The sequence below is a fragment of the Anastrepha ludens genome, chromosome 2 (genome assembly GCF_028408465.1).
Source record: "Anastrepha ludens isolate Willacy chromosome 2, idAnaLude1.1, whole genome shotgun sequence".
In the NCBI taxonomy this organism is placed as follows: domain Eukaryota; kingdom Metazoa; phylum Arthropoda; class Insecta; order Diptera; family Tephritidae; genus Anastrepha; species Anastrepha ludens.
In genome coordinates this window covers 25974438-25990516 of record NC_071498.1, presented here as the reverse complement: position 1 = coordinate 25990516, position 16079 = coordinate 25974438, and the positions used below count along the sequence as shown (strand labels likewise).

General features: G+C 38.2%; 1 protein-coding gene across 1 annotated transcript in view; it reads right to left on the bottom strand.

Annotated features, from left to right (window-relative positions):
- LOC128866052 (uncharacterized) overlaps window positions 1–6632 on the bottom strand; it is a 222356-nt gene extending 215724 nt beyond the window's left edge. Inside the window, exon 1 of the mRNA XM_054106534.1 lies at window positions 6413–6632. The gene's annotated coding sequence lies outside the window, so the exon portion shown is untranslated. The remainder of the gene's footprint in view (window positions 1–6412) is intronic.
- Between the last annotated feature and the right edge of the window lie 9447 nt (window positions 6633–16079).

Sequence of the window (16079 nt, the reverse complement as noted above, 5' to 3'; positions counted from 1 at the left end):
CAATTCTTTTATTTTAAATTTATTTTGTGTAAATTTTTAATTAATTGATACACTCTTGTTTGGGAAAAAACTTCTTGAAAGCAGAAAGGAAACAGCGCTGGTTAAGACGTGCTGGGAACACTTCATCCACTCTCATTGGAAACATGCTCCGTCAATCCCAGCTTTCTCATGATGAAGCCTCGTGGAGACTATCTAACTCCTCTCCCTTTTTTAGGTTTTTGTTAAATACTGACTCGTTGCAAAACGTAATTCCTACAAAATTACCTCATCATTAGAAAGAAAGCTTTTCAATCTCCATTGATGTGTACCAATAACTTAAGCAGAGCCACTCGGTTTCATCAGTTTGTAGGCTACGATGAGCAACAAAACTTGTGGTGTTACGGACTCTGATTAATTGGATATTTCTAAATGTACTACTCTTCTTGATAACCTATGGTTTTTTAAAGCAACCTAGTAAGCACTTCCGCAATCTATAGAATATTTGAAATTAATCGGACTCGGATTGTCGAAAGGTCTACCTATCGAACGCGGGCAATGCGGGCAAAAAAACTTTATGGTATTTCGATTTAATTGGTATGCCAGGATGCATTCCCCCTCAGGGGTTTGTATCGACCCCTGAGGGAGTATTTGCTCATAAGCATACCATTTTACAAACGAAATGTTTTTTCTACAAATTTCCCTTTTTACCCACTTTTGTTCAAAATTTCTAGAGTTAGCCACCCAATGTCTAAGTGGGAATTAGATAAAGTAAAAAGAGTTGCAGAGCTGGGGATAAAGGGTGCAATGCGCACCACTTCTACAGCGGCACAGAACAAAATATAGTCTGTGTCAGAAAAAAAGAACCGTTTTTTTTTCTTGTAACTTCAAGATATATTTCGTTTTGCTTTTTGCTGCGTAATAGTCCCACTCAAGGGCTACGACACCAGTGCTAACTCAGGTTAGTGTCGTTCAAAACTTTCCCGTAAACGCAACAAAACAAAAATGAGGAAGAAGTACGCGAAGCGTTCGGAGGCGGTATTTTTCTGCACGCATTCGAAAAGGCCGAAATTATCTTAGGCCAAAGCTGCAAAAGTGATTAAAAAATTAAAAAAGTTTGTTCTGATGTAGAATAAGCGGTATAAGGCGCGGCTTGAAGCGAATGACGACAAAAAAGAAGGATCAAGTGATCGTCCAACTTTTTAAACGGGACCCTTCTTTGTGACTATGCCAAGTACTATCAGTTCTTGCAAAAAAGGGAATAGATGTGAGTATCAACACCATCGGCCGAGGAGGAGGAATGTTATAGTGGTAGTGGGAGCATGCCCCATATACCACTGGTGCGACGGCGCCTTTGATGTTTCTGATATTTTGATTTTACCCTCCTACCCAAAAAAAAAAAAAAAACAAAGTCCTCAGACGCCAACTCCATTGAAAATGTGCCACTAGGCTCGGTATTTATCTATAATGCAGTGCGTACCAAGCTGAGATCTACGCAGCAACGAAAATAGAAAATTTAGCTATAAAGAAAACTCCTCCAAACTCTCAAATAAACTTCTGCATTGACAGCCAAGCAGCCATCAAAGCAATAGCAGCCAAGCTCACATTACGTACGACAATTCACAGGAAATGGATGGGTGAGCTAGGTACTGAGAAACAAGCCAGCATTCCAAGACTAAAGGGAATTGAAGAAAACGTGAAAGTGGATATACGAGCCAAAGCAGGCGCAAATCTGCCTGGAAACAACTACTGGATATACTTTAGATGCAGCAATGATTCAAGAAGCGAACTGGGGATGGGAAAGAACCAGCTCATGCAGAATCGCGAAAATCATGCTACGCAGGCACAATGTCAGGTCTACAAACTATATTTTATCTGCTCCCAGGAAAGAGTGTAAACTTGTAATGACGCGACACTGTCTCACTCCATCGTACGCGCGCAAACTGAAGCTAGTGCCAAACGATACACGCACTTAGCAAAACAGGAATAAACCGCTTAGGTTCTGCATCATTTTCAACTTTAGAAAGCGGGGCAAATCAAAACATTAGCAGCCTTCTTTAATTATCTGAACTGTGTATTGAAGCCAAAGACATTTGTAGAACAACATCAAGACGCACGCCACATACAGGATAAGGAGCTCGGCCAAACAGCTGACAGAAGTGTACGCCCCAATTAATTATTTTTTATTTTATTAAAGACAAAATATTAAGTTCTTCAACTCTCCATACAAACACTTAGTATAACTATGGATCAATTTCTGGTCTATGTGCGATCTACAGCATCAGCCAAGTCCAACCTCACCTAACCTAATGCAGTGTCCTGTGGCTCCCTTATTGTCAAGAGCGAACGAGAAAGCTGCTTACTCAGCACGCCTTGTATTATTTAATCAGGTATTGAATGTATACTCGCATTTTTACAAAGAAACGATCACTCGCCCTGCGTTATAATGGCTTTAAAAATACTAATTAAACAGCTGCTATTTTTGCCTATTTCAGAAAGTTCACACAATTGAAATTTATTCGAAATTCACGAAAAATATCCTTTTCACTACTTTTCGTCACCAGTTCACAGATGTCGGCATTACACCCAACTCTCTTTTTGCACTGTCTTTTTTACACGATTTTGAAATAACACAGAACACATTCATACATACATATTTTTACACGGAATTTTCGTTCTTGCACGAATCTCAAAAAAAAAAAGAATGTCTTATATTTAAATTTCAAAACGTTTCCAAATTTGGCTGTGCATTAAAACTTCAACGTAATCTTTAGGTCGCGTATAGCTGAATAACAAGTATTATACAAGGTGGCGCAAAATTAATCATCCAATTTGTTTTCGAATAATTTTTTTAATGAATACAAAAGTAATTTTCAGTGATATGATTGACGTACGACGTCTTTTGCAAAAATTATGAATTCCCGATAGGGTGATTAATTTTGCGCCATAGGGTACACTGCAGCTCTCTGGCTCACAAGTGTCAAATATAATTAACCTATGACGTCGTGTGCAAAAATTATGAATTTTCCGATAGGGTGATTAATTTTGCGCCACTTTGTACACTCTCTGGCTCACAAGTATCAAATATGACTGACGTACGACGCCTTTTGCAAAAATTATGAATTTCCGATAGGGTGATTAATTTTGCGCCACTTTGTACACTGCAGCTGTCTAGTTCACAAGTGTCAAATATTTAAAACATTTACAAAGCTTATAAGTTTTTCGATAGGGAGACTAATTTTGCGCCACCTTACAACTCGAAAAAGTAAAAAACAGTCGCTAATAACAGACTTTGTTACAACAAAAAAATCAACAGAAGCCGTTAATAATTTGAATAAAGTCCAACGGAAGGACTGGACGTAACTGACATATCATAAAAAAAAAACAACAAAAAACATCTACTTATGATAGCTTTTTCAGTCCAGTCCGTAATAAATGTGCACGCTTATTATAATGTAGCGATGAAAAGTTGCAAAACTGATTTTTATTTCTATGTTCAATTTTAATTTTTATAACACATGGACTGAAAAGTCCCGCTCCTAGCACATAGATGACACGTATTTTACTGCATTCACCTCTTTTTCAGTTAGTATTAACCTTAAGAAGACAGTTGTTAAAATTTCATGATATTCTATTCATTAGTTCGCGAGTTATTGTGCCAAGAGTGACGCTACTTTTGTCATTTTCAAAACAATGGATCGAAAAGAATTTCGTGTTTTAATATTGCACTGTTTCTTGACGGGAAAAAATGCCGTTAAAGCGAGCTAATGGCTTGAAAAGTGTTGTGGAGACTCCGCCCAATCAGAAACAACAATAAAACGTTGTTTGCTGACTTCAAAGAGAGAGGTCGTGGTCTTGGAGGTAGCGATGATGCACAACGCAGTGGCCGTCCAAATGAGGCGTAACACCAGAAAACATCAAACAAATTCACAAAATCATTTTGAATGATCGAAAAGTGAAATTACGCGACTTAGCTGGCATCGTAAAGCTGTCGTATCAAAAAAATCATTTCGCTTTAAATTGCATGAGCATTTGACTATGAGAAAGCTCTGTTAAAAGTGGGTGCCGCGTTTGATCACTGTTGAGCAAAAACAAGAACGTGTTGATGTATCTGAACAGTGTTTGGCCAAGTTTAAACGTAATAAACCGGAATTTTTGCGGCGATATGTGACAATGGATGAAACATGGATCCATCACTTCACTGCGGAATCAAAACGAGCGCCATCGGAGTGGGCAGCAACTGGGAAATCTCCTCCAAAGCGCCCAAAAGCACAACATTCAGCTGGAAAGGTTAAGTTATCGCTATTTTGGGATGTGCGTTGTTTAATATTCATCGACTATCTTGAGAAGGGAAACACCATCAACAGTGAATATTATATAGCTTTATTGGAGCGTTTGAAAGCCGAGGTAGCAAAAAAACTTCCGCATATAGCAAAGAAACAAATTTTGTTTCATTCAGACAACGCAACGTGTCACAAGTTAATCAATGCAGTGGCAAAACCACATGAATTAAACTTCAAAGTGCTCCCACATCCACCGAATTCGCCAGATTTTACTCCCAGCGACTACTGGCTGTTTGCAGACCGAAAAAGAAATTTCGCTCGAATGAAGATGTTATCGCTGCAGCTGAGGCATTTTTAGAGGCAAAAGATAAATCGTTTTACAAAAGTGGTATTGAAATGTTAGAGCGGCGCTGGAATGATTGCGTTGCTCTTGATAGAAGTTACGTTGCTGAATAAAACTAATTTTGAACACCAAAAAACGAGTTTTCTTTGCTAGGTGCGGCACCTTTCAGTCCATGTAAAGGATTTTTCAATAAGGGCGGGTAGATGTTGAAATGGAATGAAATGGCGTTTGCTGTGTGGCACGTAGCGCCGTCCTGCTGGAACCACATGTCGTCTAGGTCCATATGGTTCAATATGGGCCATAAGAAATTGGAAGGGCCACCACGTTTACCGAAAAATTGGCGAAATGCGCGCAACGTTTGCGTTAATGAACACTAATTTTGATAATAAAGTTTTATCATTTGAACGTGCTGTTCAATCGTGTAACTTTCCATGATGATTTGGCATAAACAACTGAATATTAAACAAAAGATTTGACAGATGTCACCAAGAAAAAATGGCTGCCACAGGGCGCCAAAATCGACCCGCGCCAATCGAAAAACCCTTTATTATCTACTGATGATAGCATTTTTGGTCCAGTCCTTTCAAAAGTAAACGCTTTTTATTAAGTAGCACTGAAAAGTTGCGAAATTGATGTTTATTCCTAATTTTAATTTAAATTTTTCTATGTTTTGTGCTTATGGATTAAATTTTCAATGCATACTAATTTTTTTTTTTTTTTTTTTTTTTTATAAAAATTAATTGTTTTTTTTTTTAAATACTTTACTACTTCTTTTGGGAAAATATTTAGAGCTTTCGCGTCTTACACGATTTTTTAAAGTTGTGGAAGTTATCGTAAAAAATTACCACATATCGCATAGACGATTTTCTTTTGCACGCTTATGTACGGCACTTATCTACCGTGCAAAAACCGAGTTGGGTGTACTTCAGACAACAGGAGAATGTATGTGTGTATGTGTATTCGTATGTGGTTTGTATGTATGAAATGCTGCTGAATCTATATAATTCCTAATTCCTATTTTTGTCAAGACCAATTAACTTTTAATATCACTATTTTAATATTGTAAAGTATTTTAAAAAAGTCGCGATAAGTGGCAGTTAAGCCACTTCACTCCGTTCACTTATTTCTACAACCCATTTCGTCCTCAGTATTATTTTAACAACTTGGCGAGTATTCTGAAGTCTTGTAAATATTTTTTTCCTTCAATGCCACAAGTTTTTCTGCTTGCACCTGTACATCGGTATGTGTGTACATATTTATAGATATACTTTTATAATTTTTGTATTGTTTTCTTTCAAATTTCACTTTTTGTTTAGCAACGCACTCGACACTTAGTAGCTTAGAAGCGTTGCACGCTTTTGCACCAAATTTATTGAGAGGCCATTTTCATGCATTAGGACATCGATAAAGCCACACAAATTAAGCTGTAGGTGCGTTCATATGTATGTGTATATATATTTTTGTTTTTGTTTTCTCAACTCTCTTTCTGTTTATCACTCCTTATCACTACTTATTATCAGTTCTTTCTTGTTTTCGATTTTTTCAGCTATTTTGTTTTTTATAAATCATTTCTGCAATTCTCTTAGTTCGCCTTCTTTCTTTTCTTATTTACCGTCTAATTCATTGCGTGTCAAAGCAGCGACTGCAAGCGCACAAAAAAATTGAAAAACATTGAAACATATGACAATGCAATATGTAACAACACGCAATAATGCGTTATTGGACACGAACGACAACCGCAACAAAAGCAAAAAACACGCAAACAAAAATAATAACAAAACGACAACAACGGCTGAGCCGGGCTGCTTACAGCTGCAACGACGCCAAAATGCAAGCAGCAACCTTGCCTTTGCATACAAACAACAAAGGCCAATATGAACGGAAGATGAGCCGCTGCTATTGACGCCCGATTTTTAGTAGTTTATAGCGGAACAAATGAATGCTGGCTGCCGTTTTTCAGACGCGCGCACGCGGCACAAACAACAATACTCAGGGGAACTCGAACTCGATACGCCGCGAAAGGCCAGCAAACGAACGAACGAACAAACTGAACTGGCAAAACGGGCGAACAACACGAACTCTTTGAGAATCCAACAAGAACTGAGAAATTGGGAAAAACCAGTCCTGTTTGTTGGCCAAAAAGCAACCAAAAACCGCGTAGCTGTATGCAACCACAGCAACAACAACAACAACCGACACAATTGAGCAATGGAAGTGGCTTCCAGTGGCAGCAGCTCGACTTGAGTGGGTGTGTTCGAGTGGGAGTGCGTGTGTGTGTATGTGCTTTTGTGTGAAGGACAAAAAAGCAGTTGAAGTGAGTCACTTTGTTGAAATTCCAACATTTCCGTTGACTGTTGGAATGCCTTGGAAGCGTTTCAATGGAAATGACTGTAGCAAAGTTACTCGTTTAGCCACAAGCGAGAGCTGTCTTGCTGCTGTTACGCAGCAACCGACTGAGCGAGTGAGTGAGCGAGTAAGCAGTATATTGCAGTGCGGTTGCGAAGGCGTTAACAACAGCACCACCGTGTTTCTTTGCTCACTTCATTCCGCTCATGTAAGCCCGCATGAGTTTAGCACCGATCGACCAATTATGGAAGCTATGCTGGTGGTTTGTAGAGCGCACTTTTTGTCGCTCGCTCGCACACGCACACATACGCTTTCGCGTGCCTAGGCGTTCGTGAAAAAAGCTCTCTGTGGGAATTCTTTAGCAACAATCGCCGTTCTCTTTTACACCTTCGCATGTTGAGCGTGCCTTTGAAAATTTCCTATACTCTTCCATTTAACTTCACGTGGGCGTGGTTTCCGCTTTGTGCGCAACAACAAGAAGCCACTACGGAAGCACACACAACAACAACAACAGGAACCCAAACAACAACAATACTAAATTATTGTATGCCAATTGTGTTATATATTTTTGCATATATGGCCGCCGCTTCTGTTTTATTTCTCTGCTTTCTGCTGCTGCGTCCCCCATCCCATTCGCCTCCGCTAGTCTACTAATTAATTACGGTGTATCTAATTAAAAAATTTTCAAGCTTAACTTTTATTAGTTTATCTCGGCATTTGCATCTCGCGCGCAATAAATCACGCTTCAGTTCGATTGTAGTTGGTGGTGGTGTTGGAGGTGGCGGCGCGCCAACGACAGCGACGGGCTGACGACAGTAAACGGTTGAGATGTATGTAAATATTGATATGGGTTTTTCTGTTTGCTGTGGTACTTTGACATATGTTGTTGTTTTTTTTCACTTTCTTGCTTGTTAATGTTTCCCTTTGATAAAATACGCGATTTAGTGCCATTGCGCGCATGGAGTCAAATCAAGTAAATGCATTTACAAGCCACACAGATACTAAGAAACAAGAAAATACGAAAATAAGTCTGATTCAAACCACTCCGAGTTCCTTGTGCTTAGTGTCTAGTTTAAACACTGGTCTACGTTTTCTGCTCCCATAGTGAGAGGTTGAACATTCTACTTTCGTTTCTTAACAATTTTATGGTAGTAAACGCATGTATGTAGGCGTCCGCCGTAGCCGAATGGTATGTAACGTGACTACCATTTGGAGAACATAGAAGAAAAAGTTTTTTCCAATAGCGGTCTCCCCTCTGTTTCGGGACTGAAGAATTGAGTGAATGTAGTGCGAAACGCACAAAAATGTGTTGAACTCTCTCCACTTGATTTATATGGATTGCATGATAAGGTCTCCAAATAAGGGCAGCATAATCCAATTTGGACCGAACAAACGCACAGTAAGATATTAGGAGTATATGGGTCAGTGAAATGCGATGTGTGACGTCTAACAAAAGCGAGCATAGCAAGTGAGTTGGAAACGGCATAATTTGGAAATGCATGATAAAATTAAGCTTTGTATCAAAGAGAACCCTTAAATATTTTATCACATCGGACGAAGCAAGATATATATGATTGATATGATAAGAGGTATTAAGGGCGTTTTCAAGCTTAGAAAATGTGATTTTATGACACTTTTCAATATTAAGAAACAGACGATTCATACGGCACCAGGAAAATAAATTATTCAACTTGGACTGTAGATCGGCTGAATCACTAAAACGTCTTATTTCAGCATACAGTTTTAGATCATTAGCATAGAGAAAAAATTAGCAAAGGAGACACACGCACAAATATCATAAATAAACAAAACAAATAGCAAAGGTCCTAAAATACTACCCTGAGTTACACCAGAGGTGGCGACGTACTGTTTTGAAGAAACTCCACCGACAACTACAGTACTGCATCTCTTTATTAAATAGAATCGAATCCAATCAAGAAGATTTGATTACTAAAATCGTATGTGAGATTTTATCAAGAGAAATCCGTGTATATCGCGTCAGTCAGGAAACCATTCTGGAAGCCTGCGTGGCAATCTTCAGAAAAAGCGGATAAGTTAGATAACGTAGATCTTGCAACTACAAAATCTGCTGCCTAAGACTAATTAGACGTTTAACGCTAAAATATAACTTGTCTTTGAAAACACATTCAAAAAATTTGGATACAGCAGATAGTTTGGAAATTAGCCTGTACTTTGCGATTGGAGTGACTGAAGTCAGCTTCCAATCATCGATAAATATTCCTTCAACCAAGGATTTGTTAAAAATTAGTTTAAGAGCTTGCACCAAAGAGCAACCATTTTTAAACAAAGTTACAGAAAGCCCGTCTGCATCCGAATGAGAAGAGTTTTTAATCTTTAACAATCTGATAGATCAAGTGAACCAAAGTCCATTGAAGAAGACAATTTCCCCAAGAAATTATGGTGAATGGCTGCCAAATGTTCTTCCTGAATATCTTCATCAGACACGAAATTAGATGAAAAGAAATCGGCAAATAAATTCGCTGCATCGCTGACAGAGCGGGAATAGAAGTATTAGGAATAGAAGATGTATTTTTAAAGTTTTTATGAGCTTGCTATGCAGTGTTCCCTTTGCGGAAATAAAAAAGCAAAATATGACGAAAACGTTCCTTTTAATTTTCCGTTTTTCAACGAACGCCAGCTGATTGACAGCTGAATTGCCAACTATCAAACAACAAAATGTGTTTTACATTTGTACTACGTCTGCAAATCTAAAAATTCAACTGATGCCATCTATGAGTGAAGTCCGCAATTACTTAGTTGCCAACCCAATATTTTTTGAATATGATATACAGCAAATATGACATCCGCCGCGGCTACGATTTACATGTCCATCCGATCAGTCCAATTTTTTATTACTTTTTCCAATAAATTTAAATAAGCCACATCGGCAAAAATGCGACGTAAACGATGGTCATTTGGCCTCAATTCCTTCACGAGCTGTATTTTAGAGGCATGTAAGCCAAGATACTTACGTAAAATTTTCCAAAGGCTAGCAATTTGAGAACTACGGCGAATCGAAATTTCAGCCTCTCTTCAATTCTTCGCTCAATGAGCTTCGCGAACAGATTTTTTCTTTTTTAAGTAAATTACTGCAAAAAAAAAAACACCCGTTTCATGAAGTGCGGTCATCGTATTATGAAATGTATTGGTGATTTCAACTATCCACATCGTAGATCAAATTAAACCACAATCGACTACTTCAACTCATTCTTGCGCTAGACCATGAAAAAATAGGTTGGCAGGAAACACTTTGTGAAGGCGGCCAAGGCAGTGAAATGGATTAAGTCGAATTCTATAAATGGTGCGCTATCTAGTAAAGCCAATTATTTTGCCCTTGGACTACTTTTTATTAGTATCTTTTTAAGCAAAAGTGCATTCTGCCATCGAGCAAACAATCAAGTAAAATCAAGCAAAAATCAGGAAAATTCCATTTTACGTCAGCTCAAAGGAAAACAAGTGGCGCTTTACCATAAACTACGAAAAACTCTTTACCCTGATTATAAAGCCAATCAAAATCGATGATATTAATTTGCAATTAAAAAAAATAAATATTTATAATTAAAATTTATTAATTAATGTATTATTAATTATATAATATAAAAAAAAAAATATTAAAAAAATTCATCATACATTTTAGGTAAATGGGCATATAAAGGGCTATGAAGCAAAGGCAAGAGGTTACAACGCAGTTCCTGGTTATAGAAAGTTAGGGGCGCACAAACCTTATTTTTGAATGTCTGTCCGAACTTCCATTTATAGCATAACTTGCGGATGCATTGAATATTGGCTTAAGCACGTTTGCAAGGTGGCGCAAAATTAATCACTCTATCGGAAGATTTATAATTTTTGTAAATAGCGTCGTACGTCAGTCAAATGTGACATTCGTGAACTAGACCGCTACAGTTTACAAACCGGCAAGCGGCGGAGCGCGTAAAGGCCAGAACAAAGATTTCCATCGCTCACAATAATTTATTTCTTTCTTTTTTTGTACCCACATATGTAGTAAAAAAGTTATTAAAAACAGATTGGATGATTAATTTTGCGCCACTTTGTGTTAGTATTGGATGTGCCATTAAAACCCTTTGTTTTGAATTAATTTGAATTTAGCAACTTCGTATGCCTATCACACGGCATTGGTTTTTGGCCATTTGTAGTGTGTCAACATCGAGATTTAGACATAGAAATCGTTAAAATTCGCTTCCAAAAAGCACAGTTCGCCAAATGAAAAACAAGATTCAGCGTGTCATTGATGAAATTAAGCCGGAACAATGCCAAAAACGAACGAAGACTTCCGTCAAAGAACAAGGCGACGACTCTTCGTTGTTCCAGAACTCTTCAAATTTGTACTGCATTTTTCTCAAATTATAAAAGATGCACTCATATTGTGGCACCCTATATTACTATTCCCTGCACTTTCTTTATAATTATCCCAGCTGCAAAAAAATTCCACCACGATTGTCCCACGAGTTTTAATTTCTCCTCGATTCGGCGCCTCGATAATTTGTTACATTTCCACTTCTTAATGACTGCACTAAAGGCTCTTGCGCCTACTCCACTCTCGCAACATGAATTTACTCACTATTTATTATTGGCCCTTTAATGGCATGCTCATGCATTTTATTAGCGGATTTTTCGCTTGGCAGCATTTCTTGTGCAGCAGTGGCCTTTTGCCCACTACGTTCAGACGCGTGTGATGAGCAAACAAATACACTTCTGGCAGGGTGTTGAATGATGTAGGAATGGATTCTCTATACGCCGAACTCAATGAAATAAAACTACTTAAAAATATTGCATTATTACCTCTGTTTAGGTAAGTACACTTCTCAATACAAATACGTTTTTACACCTACGTTTTTTACTCCTATGTCGATTTGACTTATTCTCCCAAAGATTTCTTGTTAACGTTAAAATTTAAAGGATATGAAAGTTGACATCAATTCAATTTGAACCACTTTTGATGATTTTTCCGGTATCTTGGGCACTCACCTGGACGAGCAGCTTAAATTCCGTCCTTTGCGATACCATTGGGAGGATAGAACGGGTAAGAAAGGTTAGAGGAGAGAGGGGTTATGGATAAGTGTTGTGGAAAAGACCTAACGATTCATCTCTTCGTCTGTTATATGATGAGTCTTGTGCGCCCACAAACCAATCTGAGCGTTTGCACTTCCAAAAATTATAAATCTTCCAATGGGGTGATTAATTTTGCGCCACCTTGAATACATATAAAAATTTTAACTGAAATTAGGAATAAAAATTAGTTTCGCAACTATTCGCTACTTCATTGCAAGGGTACAAGTTTTTTTTCGTGGATTTAAAATGCTATCATCTGCAGAGATGCCCACACCATTCGTTGGATTTCATTCAAATGAAGAATATCATTCGTTAACCACCAAAAGCGGATTTTTCGTTGTCTAGTTTTTTTCAAATTCAATTTATTTATTCATTCATCAATTAAAGTACAACTTAAATACGAGGGGGTCCAATGAGTACTCGTGTTAGAAATGAAGACACCATTTTTTTTTAATTTTTTTTTTTCAACATAGTCCCCTTTTAGAAAGCTACACTTCTTCCAATGCTCCGCCCATTTTTGCAACTTTTCCAAAAATTAGGATTTGTTGAATTCTCCAAAATACGCGTCTGCCTCGGCCACGACTTCCTCGTTTGAACGCACTATGTCAACATCAACTTCCGTCGAGGAGCGCCCTTTGTCATCAAACACGGAATCGTCGAACCGCCCTCGTATATCGTTAGTAATAAAAGCTTAAATATAATATATGGTAAACAATGCGGTGGCATACAATAGTCACAATTCAAAAAGTGGGTATCCGGATTACTTAAGGGGGTCCTCTAGTTTCTCGTCTGTTTTTTTTCGGGTTTTTCAATAATTTTTAACGGGCAAACGATCAAAATAATAATCACATAATCTTTAGTAACATTTAAATGAGCTTTACAAATTTTTTGAAGACAAAATATATAATAGAATAAAAGTTATAGTGACCGACAAGAAGACATAAAGTAAAAGAGGTGCTTGACGGTGACCAAGATTGCGGCTGTTTGGCTTATCTGAAATCGAAAAACCAAACGACATTTTAATCTTCATATTTAAGACTAGCGATTGAACTAGAATGAATTCTTAATTACAAAAATTAATTTTTGTATACACTTTTGAAAATTAAATTCTATTTTTTACTTATTTTTTCTTAATTTTTTCGCTCATAGGGAAAAAACTATCGAAGCAATCATGATAATCCTAGTTCAATCGCTGGCTTATAATATATTAAAGATGAGGTATATATTTGAACAAGATCGGTTCAGTAGTTTTTGAAATATCGTGGTCACTATTTTGAAAAATAGTGTTTCGAGAAAAACGCGTTTCAAAGTTCGCGCATGTACGGAGCAGCGTTGAGCGCGCTAAGTATACCTGCTCCGTTCAAGGCCTTAACTTGTGAGCCACTTCGAATATCGAAAAATCCTTCAGCACATACTTTTAACACATGTTGTAAATGTGATTTATGAAAAAAAAAAAATTCGATATTTTCGACCGAAGAAACTAGAGGACTTAAAAATCTCTCCTGAGTTGGAGTCATAAGTCTAAGTTTGTATAAAACTAGTTAGACTGCCTGGTACAACGTGCAAGCGGTTCATTGTAACTAAAGTTGTTCTTCCAATAAGGTGAATAGAAATGCTGAGTCTAAGCTTGCGAGTAGCACGATTGAAAAGTATTAGCTCCAGTAAGAAGTGGCTTTTGATATGATTCGTGGCTATGTCTCTTATACTCCTTACCGATGAATATTTTCTTCGCGTTGCTAATGTTGGGAATGCTAACAAAAGACGTTTACTTTTATATGCAGGCCAACGAAGGAAATAATAAATGGCAAATCTAGTGAAACGTTTCTGAACCTTCTCAATTCTCAATTAAGATCAACCCATATACATAGAATGGATCACAGGTAATGCTGCATTTTTTTCCCTCGTTCACTCCCCTCGGGAGCATAGGACCTCGACAAGACTCTTCCATCGGGCACGGTTCTGAGCTGTTGATTGTCCACCGTTCGATGTGATGTCGGCATCTGCTAGTTCGCGCAACATCGACCTTCTCCAAGTGTTTTTTGGTCGACCGCGACCTCTGCTCCCTTGCGGGTTCCAGTCCAGTGCCATTCCCGTGATGCTGTCTGGTGGTTTTCTCAACGTGGGACCTATCCATCGCAACTTTCAGCGCTTGATTTGCCTAAGGATGGGTTCCTCATTCGTTAATCTCCACAGTGCGTGGGGAGTGGGGAGCTAAGGAAAATCGCATTACAGTGATTGCATTACAAAAGTGTGGTGAAAGTGCAAGTGAGATTTACGAATGTTTGTTTTCCGTACGACCAATCGTTTTTTCTAAACGTCTGAAGGGACAGACAGGAAAAAAGGAGTCCTCCTCGCGTAGTTCAAACCAGTGCAGACATAAAACCCGTTCGAGAAAGAATTCGCAGAAATCCTCTTAGAAAGCAGAAAATCGTTTCCTGGGAAATGAATGTATCGACCAGATCCATGTCAAGACTAATAAGCGACGATCTCCACATGAATGCCTTGCGTCCCTCAACTGGTCATCTTTTGATAACCCACTTGAAGGAAATTAGATTGGACAGATGAAGGCAGCTTTTTCGGTGGCCCGTGGTCAACGGCCATTAATATATATTTTTTACAGATGAGAAAATTTTCGCTTTTGAAGAAGTTTTTAATAAGCAAAACGACACAATCTATGCTAAAATTTCTAAAAATGCAAAAAATGTTGTTCCAAGAGTGCAGCGGTGGCCACGTAATGATTTGGTGGGGAGTGTCTTATAAAGGCGTTACATTTCTTCATTTCTGCGAAAAAAGGGTACAGACCTGGGCAAAGGTGTACCAGGAGGGTGTCTTAGAAGGCGTAATAAAGCAGTTGAGCAGTACTTTCTTCAATGTAGAGCGTTGGATCTTTCAGCAAGATTCCGCTCCAGCCCATAAGGCGAAAACCTCCTGGCAGTGGCTAAAAACCAATATTCCCGCAGAGGAAGTCCACATCTGAATCATTGGACTACGCTTTATGGTCGGATATGGAGATCATGGCCTGTCGAAGAGATTTGCAGAGCCTCAAACAATCTTTGGATCGAGCAGCGACGTCAAAATCGATGGAAAACGTGCGCGATGTAATAGCTGAGTGGCCAAATCATTTGAAGGCTTGTGTAAAAGCAAATGGTGATCGTTTCGAGCGAAAGTTAAACTTTTTTTTTAATACTTACATGTTTAAATAAAACTAACTTCATTAAAAAAAGTATTATAATTTCATATCTTGTAACAGAACTTATGTCAGGACTAAGTAGACTTGGCAATCATAAAGTCTATATGTTGAGAAAACGACATTTTCGAGGGAAATATGACCGCCAAGTCTTTATTTTCATAAATTTTTTTGAGAGTGGTAGTGCCCAACTTGTAATCGAAATCAATCGCAACTTTGCGTCTACTGAAGGAGAAGTGCTGGCCTTTAGCAGCATTAAGAGGTAAGGAGTTATCATCACATGAAGCTTCCAATCTTATTAAGTCCTCCGGAAGTCTCAAGCAGTCAGTGACGTCCTCTATACGACTGTAAGCTTTCAAGCCATCTGCACCAGACAACGCGATGACAAAAAACCTTTGGAATATCGTTAACAAAAATTACAATAAAACCAATAATGACCGGAGATGACTACCTTGAGGTATACCTGAGGTGTATCTTTGATGGCATCACATTTTATATTGTTTATAGCAATGAATTGAGTTCTATCAGTGAGATAAGATGCAAACCACAAGGGTGAAGATCACTTGAACCCAGCTTTTTAATTAGGGTACTACGGCTGACTCTATGGAATGCTTTCGAAAAGTCGGTGAATATGACGTATTTTTGCCCTGCTTCAAATTGCTTGAAGACAAAAATTGCGGATGAAGCGAAATTCGTAACAGTAGATCTACGCTTAACAAAGCCGTGTTGATACGGCGATATGAGACCTGAAATGTGGAAGAGAATCAAATTCTGAACCAGTTTTTCAAAGAGCTTGGGTATACTGTATACCGACTGTTTTTTTGGTTTGTCAAGACGCTTACACAATTTTAGA